Raw genomic sequence first — 13777 nt, forward strand, 5'->3', positions numbered from 1 at the left:
AGTGATAGCACTGGAATCAATGAAGACCCTAGGCTGGTTGCACCCTGGACTGCCAGGTGACAACCAGCCAATAAATTCTCTTTGCCGTAAGCTGGTGATCCTGACCTCTCAGACAGAGGCGAGTGGGGTAGAGGGCAGCACTGGAGTAAGGAATAAGCATATTTCTGTACAGAGCAAGAAGGAAAAGCTAAAAGACTTCTGGAGAACAATTCGAACCGTCTCTGTACCAATAAACATTTAAAAGGAGACTGAACGTACATCTTGTCGCATGTTTTCTTTTGAGCGTCGATCTGAAGTGAGTGTGTTCGGGGTGGTCCTGCCTCCCCTGTGGTACGCAAGTCCCCACAGGGCCTGGGATTTGTTGCTCCCATATTTTTCCTCCAGCTACTGACTGTAATATTCATCCTTTTATCTTCGTAGGGTGCATTGTGCTTTGAAAAACACTTTCATCTGCATTATCTCATTTGATTCTCAGGGCATCTGTGAAGAAGGCAGGGCTGGGATTACTATTCTCGCCTGTCAGATTGAAAAACGGAGGTTTAGGCTCTGGCATCTCAGCACCTAAAAAGAAAGACACACAGTGATCTCACAGGGAATGAGTGGCACAGATGTGGAAGGATCCCGGGATTTGGAGACAGAAGGGCCCAGCCATGGGTCCTGGATCTTTTACTTCCTAGTTGTCTGACTTTGGGCAAATCACTTGGTTCCTCCCAGTCTCAGTTTCCCTGTCTGTCAGATATACAGGGATGACATTTCCCTTCAAGGATTCTTGTGACTGTCTTGGGAGATGATATAGAATAAAGGGTTCGTGAGCTATGAAGTGCTCCTCACCTGTCCGGGGTGGGGTCTTATGGGCAGTGGTGTGCTTAATTCAGCCGGCCTAGGCTCACAAGGGCTGTGGGGCACACCTCCCCCAACTCCACATTCAGTGACATCATTTTGCTAACTCGAAATCAGACATGGTGAGAATATTTACACCAAGGAAATTGGCAAATGCCACAAATCAGGGCTTCGTTTATTCCTTTGAGAGTTCTTTGTTAACCAGCACAGGGACAGTGGTGGGATGGAAGGGAGGGAGAAGAGAAGGGTATAAATATTTAAGGTGCATTATGTATTTTGAGTACACCCTTACAGCAGCTCCTATAGTATGCACAACAACTTCTGGGGGCAGATACTGACCCTACTTTATTTGTAGTTTTTTTTTAAATGTTTATTTAGTTTTGAGAGAGAGAGAAAGGAGGGGAGGGGCAGAGGGAGAGAGAGAGGGAGACAGAGTCTCCAAAGCAGTCTCTGTGCTATCAGCTCAGATCCGGACAGGGGGTTTGATCTCATGAACCATGATGATCATGACCTGAGACGAAATCAAGAGTAGGACACTTAAACAACTGAGCCATCCATGTGCCCCCTGACTCTACTTTATAGATGAGGTAATTAAAACGGTGCTCATAACAACTTACTCAAGAACACACAATAAATGACAGAGCAGGGACTCAAAGCCAGGTCTCACATTCTTTCTTACAGCCATGCAGCATGTCAAAGATGCACCCGTTATCATCTATTCTTTCCTTGGTCTCCAACCTGAAATAGTGAGAGAGTACGTCCATTTCTAGGGCCACTTAACATTTGAAATCTGTGTTTGGACTTAAGTATCCTAGTCCCTAAAGAAAACTGTCCTGGAGAACAATGAGGAGTACAATACATTGAGCTGGGTGCAAGGGAATGAGTTGACTATCTCTGAGACCTACAGTTCTGGGTCCCAGTTGGATAAATGCTTGAGAGTATTAGAAACTAGGCAACATTGTTAGGTTGGGGCCACTTGAAGCATTTAGGCATGGAGAGGGAGAAAGTCAAGAGCACCTGGGGCCAAGTGCCAGCTCTGTCACCACCTAGCTGGGGCTCACCTCCTTCGTCTGTCAAAAGGGGAATACCAAAACGTTCCTGTTCCTTTCCATGTGGTATTGATGGAGAAAAGGATTCTGAAGGCCTCTGCAGTCTATTAGAATGCATGGATGCAAGAGAATTTTCATGTGTCTCAGCTGAGAACCTTTCCTCCTGTTGCTAAGAGAGAAAGGACTGTTTTCCTTTCCTACCATCTCTTGCTCGACACCCCAGCCCAGCCCAGCGCCCCCCTTTTCCCCTTTCTATTTTTATATCTCGAGTGCTTCATATGATGATGTCCCGCATCTTTTAAACTAGATGAGGGTGTCAGGCAGGGAACCAAAAATCAAAAGGACCTAAAGAAAATGAAAATTGGCTTCCTGCTTGCAAAGATGATGGATGATGGGTGCAGGGGCCAGTGTTACCAATGCAAGCCTTTCTGCAGGTGTTGAGGGGAACTCTTTCTAGACCCAACAGGTTACCCCTGCAGGCCCTGGGCAAGACAGTTCCAGGATAGGGATGGCCAACCTTCCTTTACCCCAGATGGAGCAGAGGTATTGTAGGAGCACTCTGGAGGCCCCTGGAAGAGGCCTCTGGAGGTTCTAGAAATGATGGATATAGTGAAGATGAAATTAACACTTATTTAACACCTTAGGTGCCTTTGTCCTCTCATTTAATACTCACAATAATTTAATAAGAATATATATTATTATTTACATTTTCCAGTTGAGGAAAAGGATACTCACAGTGGTGGGAGAAGTTCACATTCAAGCTCCCAGGGTACCTGCCAAGTGGCCCTTCCCCCTACCAGACCTAGTGGAAGAGGAGAGGGCACTTTGGTTGTACTGGCCAAGGAACGGAAGGGGACTTTTATTCACCACTGTAGGAGCCTCTAATTGGTTCACCTGCTTCCACCCATGTCCCTTCCAGTCCATTGTCTGCATAACAGCCTAGGTGAGCCTTTACAAATGCAAGTGGTACTATCTCTAATCCCAGAACAATCCCCTCCCTCTGAACTCCAAACTTCTGAGTCTAATCACCTTACTAAATTCCTCCCTTAAGACCAGCCTCTTTCTCTACCTCCCCACCTTATCTGATACCACTAATCACCACTCTTGCTATATTCCAGCCACGGTTGGTTTCCTTCTGCTGCTCAAATGTATTCCATTCACTCCTGCCTCAGGGCCTTTGCACTTGCTCTTCTCTCTGTCTTTAATGTTTTCCCCTTCAGATCTTTTATGCCTGGCCTCTTATCATATAGGTCTCAGGTCAGTTGCCATCTTTCAGACAGTCCTTTCCTAACTGCCAACCTGATGTCTTATCCTGGCCATTTCCTATCACACGCCACCATCTGACATTAAATTATTGTCATTTATAGTGTCATAGTCGTTATTACTATCTGCTGGTGTCTTGTTAATTTACTGGTTTATTTACTGTGTCCCTGTACTAGAGAGAAAGTGTCAAGAGAGTAAGGATCACTTGCCTATCTCGTTGAAAGTCCTACCCCGACTCCACAAAATAGAGATTGGCACTTAATAAGTAAGCACACAATAAATACTTTTGAATGGGTGAATCGTGACTGATACATGATCATCCCAGGAAAGGTGGATCTGCACTGGATGAAGGAAGAACCCCATCACTCAATGTACGTTAAGCTCCGTGCTTATCTCATTCGATTCTCACAACAATCCCGAGACAGCTCATCTGATTCCCATTTTGCAGATGAAGAAATGGAGGCTCCATCAGTTAGCAGTTTGCTGATGGTCGCACAACTGAGACTGGAACCCTTGTCTGCCTGCTCCGGAGCCCACACCCTGGATCTTGGGGAGAGCAGAAGGGTGTCCTCTGGGACACGGAGAGCGTGTGTCTGTTGCTGCAAAGCCTCGTGTGTGTGTGAAGACTAACGCGAGAAGGAGGCCATGTAGAGGCACGTGCTGGCCAAGACTCCAGCGGCAGCAAGAAGGGCTCCCCCAAAGAGATCGTCATTGCCTGGCCTGAAGTCCAGACCTCCCTGGGGAAGAGCCATTCCCAGAACGTCTGCAAGTCGTAGCTTTTCTGTGATCGGAGAGGGGAGGGAGTCTGCCAGTGGGTACTGAGGACCTTCTCCCTCACGGTGCTCACACCCTGGCCGGGTCGGCTTTGCCACTGCTGCGGGCTCCTGCATTCTGCGCTAGGTGGCGAAATGCTGTGGGGCTCCCCTATTCGGGGGAATGCGGTAGTGATGTATAAGGTATGAAAGATGTGGCCTGCAGAGAGCCAGCACTATCTCTACTGCTGCTGCTGCCGCCGCCGCCGCTGCTGCCGCCGCCGCTACTGCTGCTGGCAGAGCTGCTGGGAGTGAGCTGAGCATCCCCCGTCCGGGATACCCAGCTCGGGCGGCAGCTCCCGCGCCCTGGCCCGACACGGACCTGCCAGCCCCAGGGAACAAAAGCGGAGCCCGGTCGCCCTCTCCTGCAGCCAGAGGATGAGTCGAGAGGGCTGAGCGGAGAGTGTGGTCCTCAGCGGCTGGAAGGTAGGAGAAGGTGTTGCGCTCGCCTGCCTCGGAGTGGGAGGCGCGGGGTGGGCGCGCCAGGGTGGGGATGGCCGGGGGACCAGCCTGTCCCGCGGGTGCTACCGGACCCGGCGAGGTGGTCTTCCGGAACACCGCACCCGCACTGCCAGCCCACCGCGGGCAGGGCGCCGTGCTCCCCGCAGCCGCGAGGGAGCCCCCTGGGTGGGAATTAGAGGCAGCGAGGGAAAAGTCTGGAGCCCGACACCGGGCAGCGGCAGCGGCGGCTGCGGAGGGGCTGCCACGGCACTTGGAGGCGTGCGACTCGCTGCGAAAAGCGGGCGGGCGGCGGCTGCAGTGTGCGCAAAGTTTTGGGTGGCGCGCAAAGACGCAGGCGAGGGCCGCCGCGCAGAGCCGCGCAAGTTGTGGCCAGAACAGGAGGGCGACCCCCGGGGGCCCCCACGCGGACTCGCCGACACTGGGACAGGTGGCTTTCGCTCCCCCCACGCTAGCCTCGGCTGGGTTGACGCGCAGCCACTTAACCCTTCCCAGCCCGGGGGAAACAACTTCATCCTGTTGGAGGCGGCTGCACTCAGGCTGGCTGGGGTAGCGTCGAGGTTCCCCGCTCTGTCCTTTTGTGGTCTCACGCATTTCCTCCCTCATTCTGGGTTTTCTGCGATTTTCCGTCCACTACTGTGTCCAGAAACCAGGCAAGGTGGCTGCGGGTCTTTTCCCCAGTCTGTAATTTTACCCCTCGCGCCACCTGGACACATGTTTTCTCTCTCCCCCCTCAGTTTGGCTCTTTGATGCTGCCTTGAAAAATGAGATGATTAATCAATTAGGTTAGTGACCAATTAGGCATAACCTTGTAGCAAAATAATTATGCCCGGCTCTCCGGGCTTTCACTGGAGATGAGATGGGAATCCAGCCCAGGTGGAGGGGCTATTCCGAAAAGATATGGCTGATCAGGGAATTTCTGGGAATTTAAGATTAAAAAAATCCAAATGTGTGGTAGCGGCAGAGGTTGTGAGGGCTCAGTAGGGGTGTGTGTGCGTATAAATCCCCCCCCCCTCCCGGCGCCTGAGGAAATTAACCCTTGGCTGCACAGTCTGGGTAGACTTTGCAGGCAGCGTGTTTCCAACGGCTCAGAAAAGGTGTGTCCCCTGCCTGCCAGCCCCATCCCCCTCGTCTCTGAGGGGCTCTCGCCTGTAAATCGCCTCACAGTGGCTTTTCTGCTGTTTGGGGAGGCTGAGTTCCGATGAATGCATTTTAGTTTCATGTCCGAGGAATCGCGTCGTTGCAGAAGGAGGTTCTTGTGCTGTGCCTTCCGAGGATGCACATTTCCCCTGCTCTTGTTAAATAAAGCGGTTATTAAATGGGTGCAAATGGGAGACAGTCTGTTTCCAGGGTTGGGAAGTTCTGCCGCTAAGCAGGGCTTCCTTTTTCTTTTTTTGGAATGACTGGCGGGGTTTGGCACTGCGGTATTACAATACAGCCATATTAAAAAGGTCTTCGGAGCTTAGAGCCCTCCACTACCGCAGCCCCATCTTCAACAGACTTCCTTTCTCAAATCCTTCTTGCCAGCAGCTTACAGGGGATTTCTAATGTGTGCCCCGTGCATTTTAATCCCTTTCTGTCTCTATTTTAAGCTTATTCTGTTTATACATCTGGACCCTATATAGTAGATTTCTTTTCAGAAGGCAAACACCTAGAGCCGTTCTCAGGGCAGAGGGATTTTTTGCAACAGGTCCTAGGTCTGGGATTTCTAATAACGAGTCCCCCTGGCATTTGGTGAGCCGGGGCCCTAGTCTCTCTCCCAGTGATGTGACCACGTTGGACCAGGTGGTCTCTGACATCCCCTGCAGTGCTGACATTAGCTGGTTCTGAATTTTATGGCTTTGCTTCCTTTCTGAGTAGAGAAAGCTGGCTAGGGCTTATGAGCAAATAGGAATCGCCCAGCTGGAAGACTGCCTCATGATACTCGTGTTCAGGGACAACTGGGAGCCATAGGCTCCACCCGCCTTCCTCAAAACGAAGGGCCACCATTCGGCCCTCTCTCTTTTCCAAGATTTATTTTTTTCTTAAAGCTGGGCTCAGCCATTCACCTTACTGTGATCATATGTGTTGCTCAGATTCTCGTGCTTAGCAAAGGCATTCCTCCTTTTCTGAAATTGAAGCTTTTTCATAATTTTTTAATTTTCTATTTAAAAATGTTCATTTACTTATTTTGAGAAAGAGAGAACAAGCAGGGGAGGAGCAGAGAGAAAGGGAGAGAGAGAATCCCAAACAGGTTTCATGCTGTCCGTGCAGAGTCCGATAGGGGTCTTGAACCTACAAACCGCGAGATCATGACCTCATGCTGAAATCAAGAGTCAGATGCTTAACCAACTGAGCCACCCAGGTGCCTTAAAGCTTTTTAACATAGTGGGAAGGGATATGGGAGGAGAAGGAAGGGAGAGAGGAAAGAGGGATACAGAGAGAGCTTAAGGCTTCGAACACAGGCAGGCAGTGGGAAAGAGGTAGGAGATCTAGAGAATGGAGGAAGAAGAGGAGGGAGAAACAGAGGCAGGGGAGGAAATACAGAGAGGAGGAATTCTAGTTCAGAGGAGAGAGAAATGCCCACATAAACCAGGCTTGTTTCATTACATGGCTTGAAAAAATATAGAGGAAAACCCTGAAATGCAAGAGAGTCATTCCAGATAGACTCGCTTGGAACTCAGCTTTGACATAAGCAGATAATTACTTATGACGTAAATATTGCACCACAGAGAGGCATTAACTCTTAGTTCTTGTTTCTTCCCGGACGGGGGCGCTGCATTTGTAGGTGCAGGGTGGGAGCTGGCCAGGGCTTTGTTTGCTTAGCAGATGTACTTTGCGTAGCCCCCATAGCATACTCTTATTTGGGTCAGATTGGGGTACTTCATTTGGACAGGCTGGGTGTCCAAACAACTTTGGAGGGGAGGTATTCCTTTGTTTTTAAATCTGTCCTTCATAGAATGGACAACTTTTTAAAAAGTGTATTTTTCATTTATTTAAAGTTGGAAGAAAAAAGATAGTAAACACTTTTTTTTTACCTGCCATCTAAAAACTAAGAGTGATAGGAAAATACTTCCAATTAATTTTCTCTTCTCCAGCCTCCTTGTCCCCAGTCCACACCATCCTCAGAGCCTCTGACTCATCTCCTGGCCTCCAGTATGGGCCCTCCCCAAAGTTATGACTTGATCTTTCTAAAACATAGCTTTGATCATGTTATTCCCCAGATCAAAAAACATAAAAGTTTCCATGTTGCCTAAAGCATATTATTCAAATATCTGACCATAGACTTCAGAGCCTTTCATAACCTGCCTTTCTGGTTTTCTTCTACACACACACACACACACACAAATACACACCCTAACACACAACGTCATACACATACACATACTCTCTCACACATGCACCCTTATACAACCTCACACATATACACACACCCTCTCACACACACACCCTTATAGAGCATCACACACATATACATTCCCTCTCTCACACACTCTTATACAGCATTACACACACACATACACCCACCCTCTCTCTCACACACACACACACACACACACACACACCCGTATACAGCATCACACATATATACACAGCCTCTCTCTCACACACACATACACCCTCATATATCACACACTTACACACACCCTCTCACACACACCCTTACACAGCATCACACCCATATACACACCCAATCTCTCACACACACACCCTTATACAACATCACACATACACACACCCTCTCACACTTACACTCCTATACAACATCACACATACACACACACCTTCTCTCTCTCTCACATATATATAACCTTATACAGCATCACACAGTCTCACACACACAGCCTTGTACAGCATCACCGTCTACATACACACATGCACACATTATTCACATTACATATGCACTATACTCACATCACATACACACACTGCAAACATGCCTTTCATATTTTTGCTGGCACATTCTTTATTCCTTGTCTAGTAAATATATTCCTACTCCTTTCCGTGGTGAACTCTCAGAAGGGTCACCTGAAGACTGTGCGTCTCTTTCAGTTTCCTGGAAGTGGAATAACAATATTAACTGCTGTACTTCTTAATATGCTGGTGGGAATAGGAATGTTGGGTTCCTCATAGTTTTAAGCCCCATTTTCAGAGAGTGGGAGGCACCTTGTAAAAGAGAGAACGGAGTGTTTCTCAGGTTGAAATCAACTTAGCTTGGGGTGCCACATGACACTGGTTGGTTTGGGAAGGGAGTGACCGTCACCTGGTGACATTTGGACTCTGTCCTTGTGAGCAAGAGCGCGGGAATCCTGTACCACTAATAATCGCTCACTTGCTGGTTTATGAAACAGCCTGATTGTGGAGGACAGGAGACCCAGCGACACTAGACAACCTTTCAATTTATCTAGCCAAGCACATGAAGTTCCTGTCTCAAAGGGACAAGAATTAAACAAGAATGAATACCAAACAAAGAATTCATTTGTATTCATAGGCTTTTAATAAATAAAAAACGATTTTGTTTTTCCTGAAATGAACTCTGAGCCATAGGTCTTGAGACTTCTTGTTTAATTAACGTGCAGAATATGACTTCTTCTTGTTTCAAAATGACCATTTTTTTTTTTGGAAGCTTGAGCTCAGATCTTTAGTGACATTTTTTCTCCAAGCAAATATTTACAGCCGAGCTGGAAACTGACAGGAAGGAGGGTTTAAAATGAAAATGTTACCAAACTGAAGTTTACATCTGAGCGAAACACATGGTGTCACCATGGACAGAGTCCTAAGAACTCAAAATATTTGTCAATCTGTAGAACTTGAAGAAGGCAAGCTGTTTCCTTTGTTAATGTGAACTCTAAAAATGACATTTTTGTGCATGCGTTGTGGTGGCCATTTCTACCTGTCTGTTTGGTTTCTTTATGGTCATGGGACTCCAGCCATTTGTTCCTTTTCTTTATCTTCTATTCAGGATAGGGCAGACTGCCTGAGGGTTAGTCCTCATGTTTATTTCAATGTCCCTGCTTGTACTTCTGCTGGTCTTCCTGCCTGGAACACCCTCCTTTTTCAAATCTCTTCCCCATCCAATTGTCTTTTAAAGCTGAGGTCAGGTGCCAAGTTCTGCATGAAGTTTTCTTAGTTAACTCTGCTGAATATTGACCAGCACCGACAGTGGTAGTTTTTAAAATCACTTTATTAATTTTTCAAGTCATATGAATAATACAAGTTATGTAGAAAAATGGGAAAATATAGAAAAATATAAGGAATTAGTAAAGATCATTTGAAATTCCCACCATGTTATCTATAACTTGTGTCTCCTTAGACCTATATCCTAGCATATATAGATGGATATAATTTAAAAAAAATATTTTTTAACATTTATTTATTGTTGAGGGACAGAGACAGAGCATGAGCAAGAGAGGGGCAGAGAGAGAGAGAGAAAGACAGAATCCCAAGCAGGCTCGTGGCTCTGAGCTGTCAGCATAGAGCCCGATGCGGGGCTCAAACCTATGAACCGTGAAATCATGACCTGAGCCAAAGTTGGACGCTCAACTGACTGAGCCACCCAGGCGCCCCTGGATATAATTTTATATACTCTGCCTTATTGTGAAAGCCATTTGCTTTTTATCCTGTGCATCTATTTTTTAACATGGTTTTTTGTTTGCTTATTTACTGTCCCTTATCCCATAAACTAATCTAATAATTTAGATACCTTATATTTCCTAGGCTCCCATAATATTTACACATATATATTCACACACTGTATATACACCCATATGGGATTTTTGTCATTGACTTAAAAGATGAGATCATATATGTATTCCTTGGCATATTACATTTCTCACTTAAAACACTATGGGAACTGTCTTCTGCCCCCCACACACACCAGTCCTACCTCAATCAGTTGGTATAGATATGTCACTCTTTTCAATGGCTTAGTAAGTTTCAATGGTATGTATACACCACAGATTTTTCAAGCACTTCCCTACTGATGAGCATTTACTTTTGTTCCCCCAATTTTTATACACAATGCTGAAATAAGCATCCTGTACATTTATCATTATCTATTGATATACTTGAACTTCTATGAGTAGATTCACAAAATGAAGATTTCTAAGTCAAAGGATATGCAGTATTTAAAGTATTAGGAGATGGAAAGTGGATGATGGGCATTGAGGAGGGCACTTGTTGGGATGAGCGCTGGGTGTTGTATGGAAGCCAATTTGATAATAAATTCTATTAAACAAGTAAAGTATTAGGAGATGGTGCCATATATCTTTCCAAAGAGAATGCAACAATTCACATTTCCATCAACATGTACAAAGTACTCTTTTTCTTACATCTTTGCCTGGAGCAGTGTTATCGTTCAATTTTGCTAACCTGGTTAGATAGCGAGTGATAGCTTATTGCTATGTACTTTGTATTTTTCGTATGTCTACCAAGGAGGAGCATCATTTCATGTTCAATGGGCATTTAGATTTGCTTCTCAGTGGACAGCTAATTCATCTTTGTCCATTTTTCTTTTTGATGGTTTGTCTTTTTCTTATTTTGTAAGGGTTTCTTTCATATTCTAGAAAGCAATCTTTTTTCTTTCATCTACATTGTATATGATTTTCTTTCCTTAGAGGTTTGATCTAGTGTTGTGATGATCTCTTTATTTGTCTGTGTCCAAACTAAACCATGAGTCACTAGACATCAATGATGTGTCTGATTCACTTCTAGGACATCACATCTAGGGCAAGACCTGAAAAAGTGTAGGTTCAGAGTACATGGTTGTAACATTGACTACACGTGTGATCTTCAAATGTATTTCATATACCATTGAATTGTATGAAATAACATATATGTGGCATTAATAGACTGGAATGTTTCAAATGAGCTAAGCTGCAAGGTGACTAATGTTTTGGAAATATTTGTAAATAAATTACACGTTTCCCTTCTTTTTGAAATGAGTGTGACTTTAGAAATATCATGAGCATCAATTATTGTGTTGGGCTCTATGCTTCGTAATCTTAAGGACTGCTTAGTGATGCGGGACTGTTTGTCCCTATATACAAGTGGTCTGAGACCTACAGATGTTTGGATTTTAGATTCTAATATCTTTTTAAAAATACTTTTGCGATATTTTTCCTCCATGTCAGATTGGGCCACTATGTCTTGGTACCGTCAGTTTATCTGCCTCTAAAAGTAGTCCCCTTCCCTTTCTACCCATCTGTGTGTTGGCTGTGAACTAGTATGTCAGGAATCATGCTCATTGGAAATGTGGGTATGATAAGGGTCATTAAGCACCAACCAAGTCTTGGCCTGGGTGCATCAGCCTCCAGTGAAAGTGCAACTGTGGCTGCTTAGGGATCTTTTTTGTTTCTTCTTGTAAAAAATTTTAATGTAATTTATTGTCCGATGGGCTCCCATACAGCACCCAGTGCTCATCCCAACAACGGACTCCCTCCTCAGTGCCCATCACCCACTTTCCCCTCTCCCCCACAATCCCCCTTCAACCCTCAGTTTGTTCTCCCTGTTTAAGAGTCTCTAATGGTTTGCCTCCCTCCCTCTCTATTTGTAACTTTTTCCCTCCCTTCCCTTCCCCCGTGGTATACTGTTAAATTTCTCAAGATTAGGGATTTTTTGTTTCTTTGTTTCCACCTGTTTTCTGGGAAGGTGAGATTGCTGGATAAGCAAAGCGGTGGCCTGTCACCTTAATCAATTAGGATGTAGGTATATAGCCAAGACCCTAAATAATATGGATTAAAAGATCTTTAGAATGGTGGAAATGGAGGTTTCAGTCTTGTAAAAGTCTGAGTGAATAGGGCAGCTCTACACTGCGAAGTCATGTGGTGTCCAGGCTCCTTCTAGGTTGCTGCTTCTCCATCCCTAAGACATTGCTGTCATCTTCATGACCCATGATGGTATGTCACCACATCCTCATTCAAACTGGAGGGCTGGAAGAGAGAAAAGAGGTCAGAGGAGAACCTGCCATTTCTTTTAAGGGTGTGGCCAGAACTTGCACCCATAATTTCTTTTTGCATCTTCACTCCTAGGAGAAGGGAGGCTAAGGAGTACTGTTTTTATTCTGAGTGACCGTGTGCCAGAATCAGCGTGCTATGTTAGAATATAGAACGGATGTTAGTGGATACACTAGCAGTGTCTGTCACACCTACTCTCATCAGTCCCCGTGTCCTCTCAGCTTTCTTGCCAGATTGCCAACTCTTGAGTGCAGTTGCCTACTTTTTTCCTCACTACCTGCTCTTGTGTGGCATGTAAAATAGTTGCTCAATAAAGACAGCTGTATTTGTAATCTTTCCTCTCCTTGTTTTAGTGGTGAGAAAATGCAGGGAGGATTGTCGAGCTGGCTGATGCCACAGAGCCCAGGGACTAGAGATGTTGGGGTGTTCTGGCTGCTTTTCTTTCATTTCGCACATGCCCCATGTAGTCCTCTGTGGCCCCACTCAAGGCTAATTATTCCTATTTCTTATCCTCCATTCTCAGCTCTAAGAGGTCCAGGTGAGGAGACCAAATGCTCTGGAAGCAGGTGTGTTGGCAACTCAGTGAGAGTCAAGGGGAAAATCAACCCCCCGCAAATAAGACGAGTGAACTGCCAATAATACAAGTTTGAGACTGTGACCTCCTTTGCAAAAAGGGTCTCCTGATAATCAACAGATTGCATCTCAGCCGAAGTTTCTGCACCCCATGGGATCCCATTGCCTCTCTGATTAACACAGAAGCATCTCCTTCCTTATTCCGGACTCACTCTGGAATTGGGTTTATTTCAGCCTAATGGCGATTTCTAATGGGTTTCCCTGCTTCCGAGGCACAAATGTGATCTCTTTTATTTCACTTGGGGGAGGGTTTTGATGGGTGGGGGTAATATTTAAAGATGCCATTTCTCCTTCTGGGTAAAAAACCAAATGGGAGACAAACACTGGGGTTAGACAAAGATGAAGACCGGGTCTTATTTCTGTTAAAGCTTGCTTGGGGTGGCGCCTGGGTGGCTCAGCCGGTTAAGTGGCCGACTTCGGCTCAGGTCATGATCTCGCGGTCTGCGAGTTCGAGCCCCGTGTCGGGCTCTGTGCTGACAGCTCAGAGCCTGGAGCCTGTTTCGGATTCTGTGTCTCCCTCTCTCTGACCCTCCCCTGTTCATGCTCTGTCTCTCCCTGTCTCAAAAATAAATAAAACGTTAAAAAAATATATTAAAAAAAAAAAAAGCTTGCTTGAGGATTGTTTGGGTTGTGTAGCCACATGAGGTCTCCTGAACTTTCTTTTTCATTTGGTCTGAGCTGGATATATGCAGGTGTCCGTTTCCGCCTGTAGGGGCTCGAGTGGCCTTGTAGGCTTGTTTCTTGGGTGAGCAGCGCATGACTATCTCTGAGGTCAGGCAGCTTTAAA

The 13777-nt window shown here is 45.9% G+C and overlaps 1 protein-coding gene and 1 long non-coding RNA gene across 18 annotated transcripts in view; one reads left to right on the forward strand and one right to left on the reverse strand.

Moving 5' to 3' along the window:
• Positions 1–204: 204 nt before the first annotated feature.
• On the reverse strand, positions 205–1539 carry LOC109266636 (uncharacterized). Its single transcript, XR_002079795.2, has 2 exons — positions 1458–1539; positions 205–561 (listed from the first exon to the last, which is right to left on the reverse strand). It is a non-coding gene; the product is annotated as an uncharacterized LOC109266636 (long non-coding RNA).
• Positions 1540–4145: 2606 nt separating this feature from the next.
• The window catches only part of DAB1 (DAB adaptor protein 1), a 1127727-nt gene continuing 1118095 nt past the window's right edge, over positions 4146–13777 (forward strand). For 5 of the 17 annotated variants that reach the window (XM_053894792.1, XM_053894788.1, XM_053894782.1 and 2 more), the window contains exon 1: positions 4155–4390. The gene's annotated coding sequence lies outside the window, so the exon portion shown is untranslated. Of the gene's footprint in view, positions 4391–13777 lie in introns of all 17 variants that reach the window. The other 12 variants (XM_019449125.2, XM_053894758.1, XM_053894807.1 and 9 more) reach the window with 4 other exon arrangements.

The sequence above is a fragment of the Panthera pardus genome, unplaced genomic scaffold (assembly GCF_024362965.1).
Source record: "Panthera pardus isolate Hobbes unplaced genomic scaffold, ASM2436296v1 HiC_scaffold_11, whole genome shotgun sequence".
Taxonomy (NCBI): Eukaryota; Metazoa; Chordata; class Mammalia; order Carnivora; family Felidae; genus Panthera; species Panthera pardus.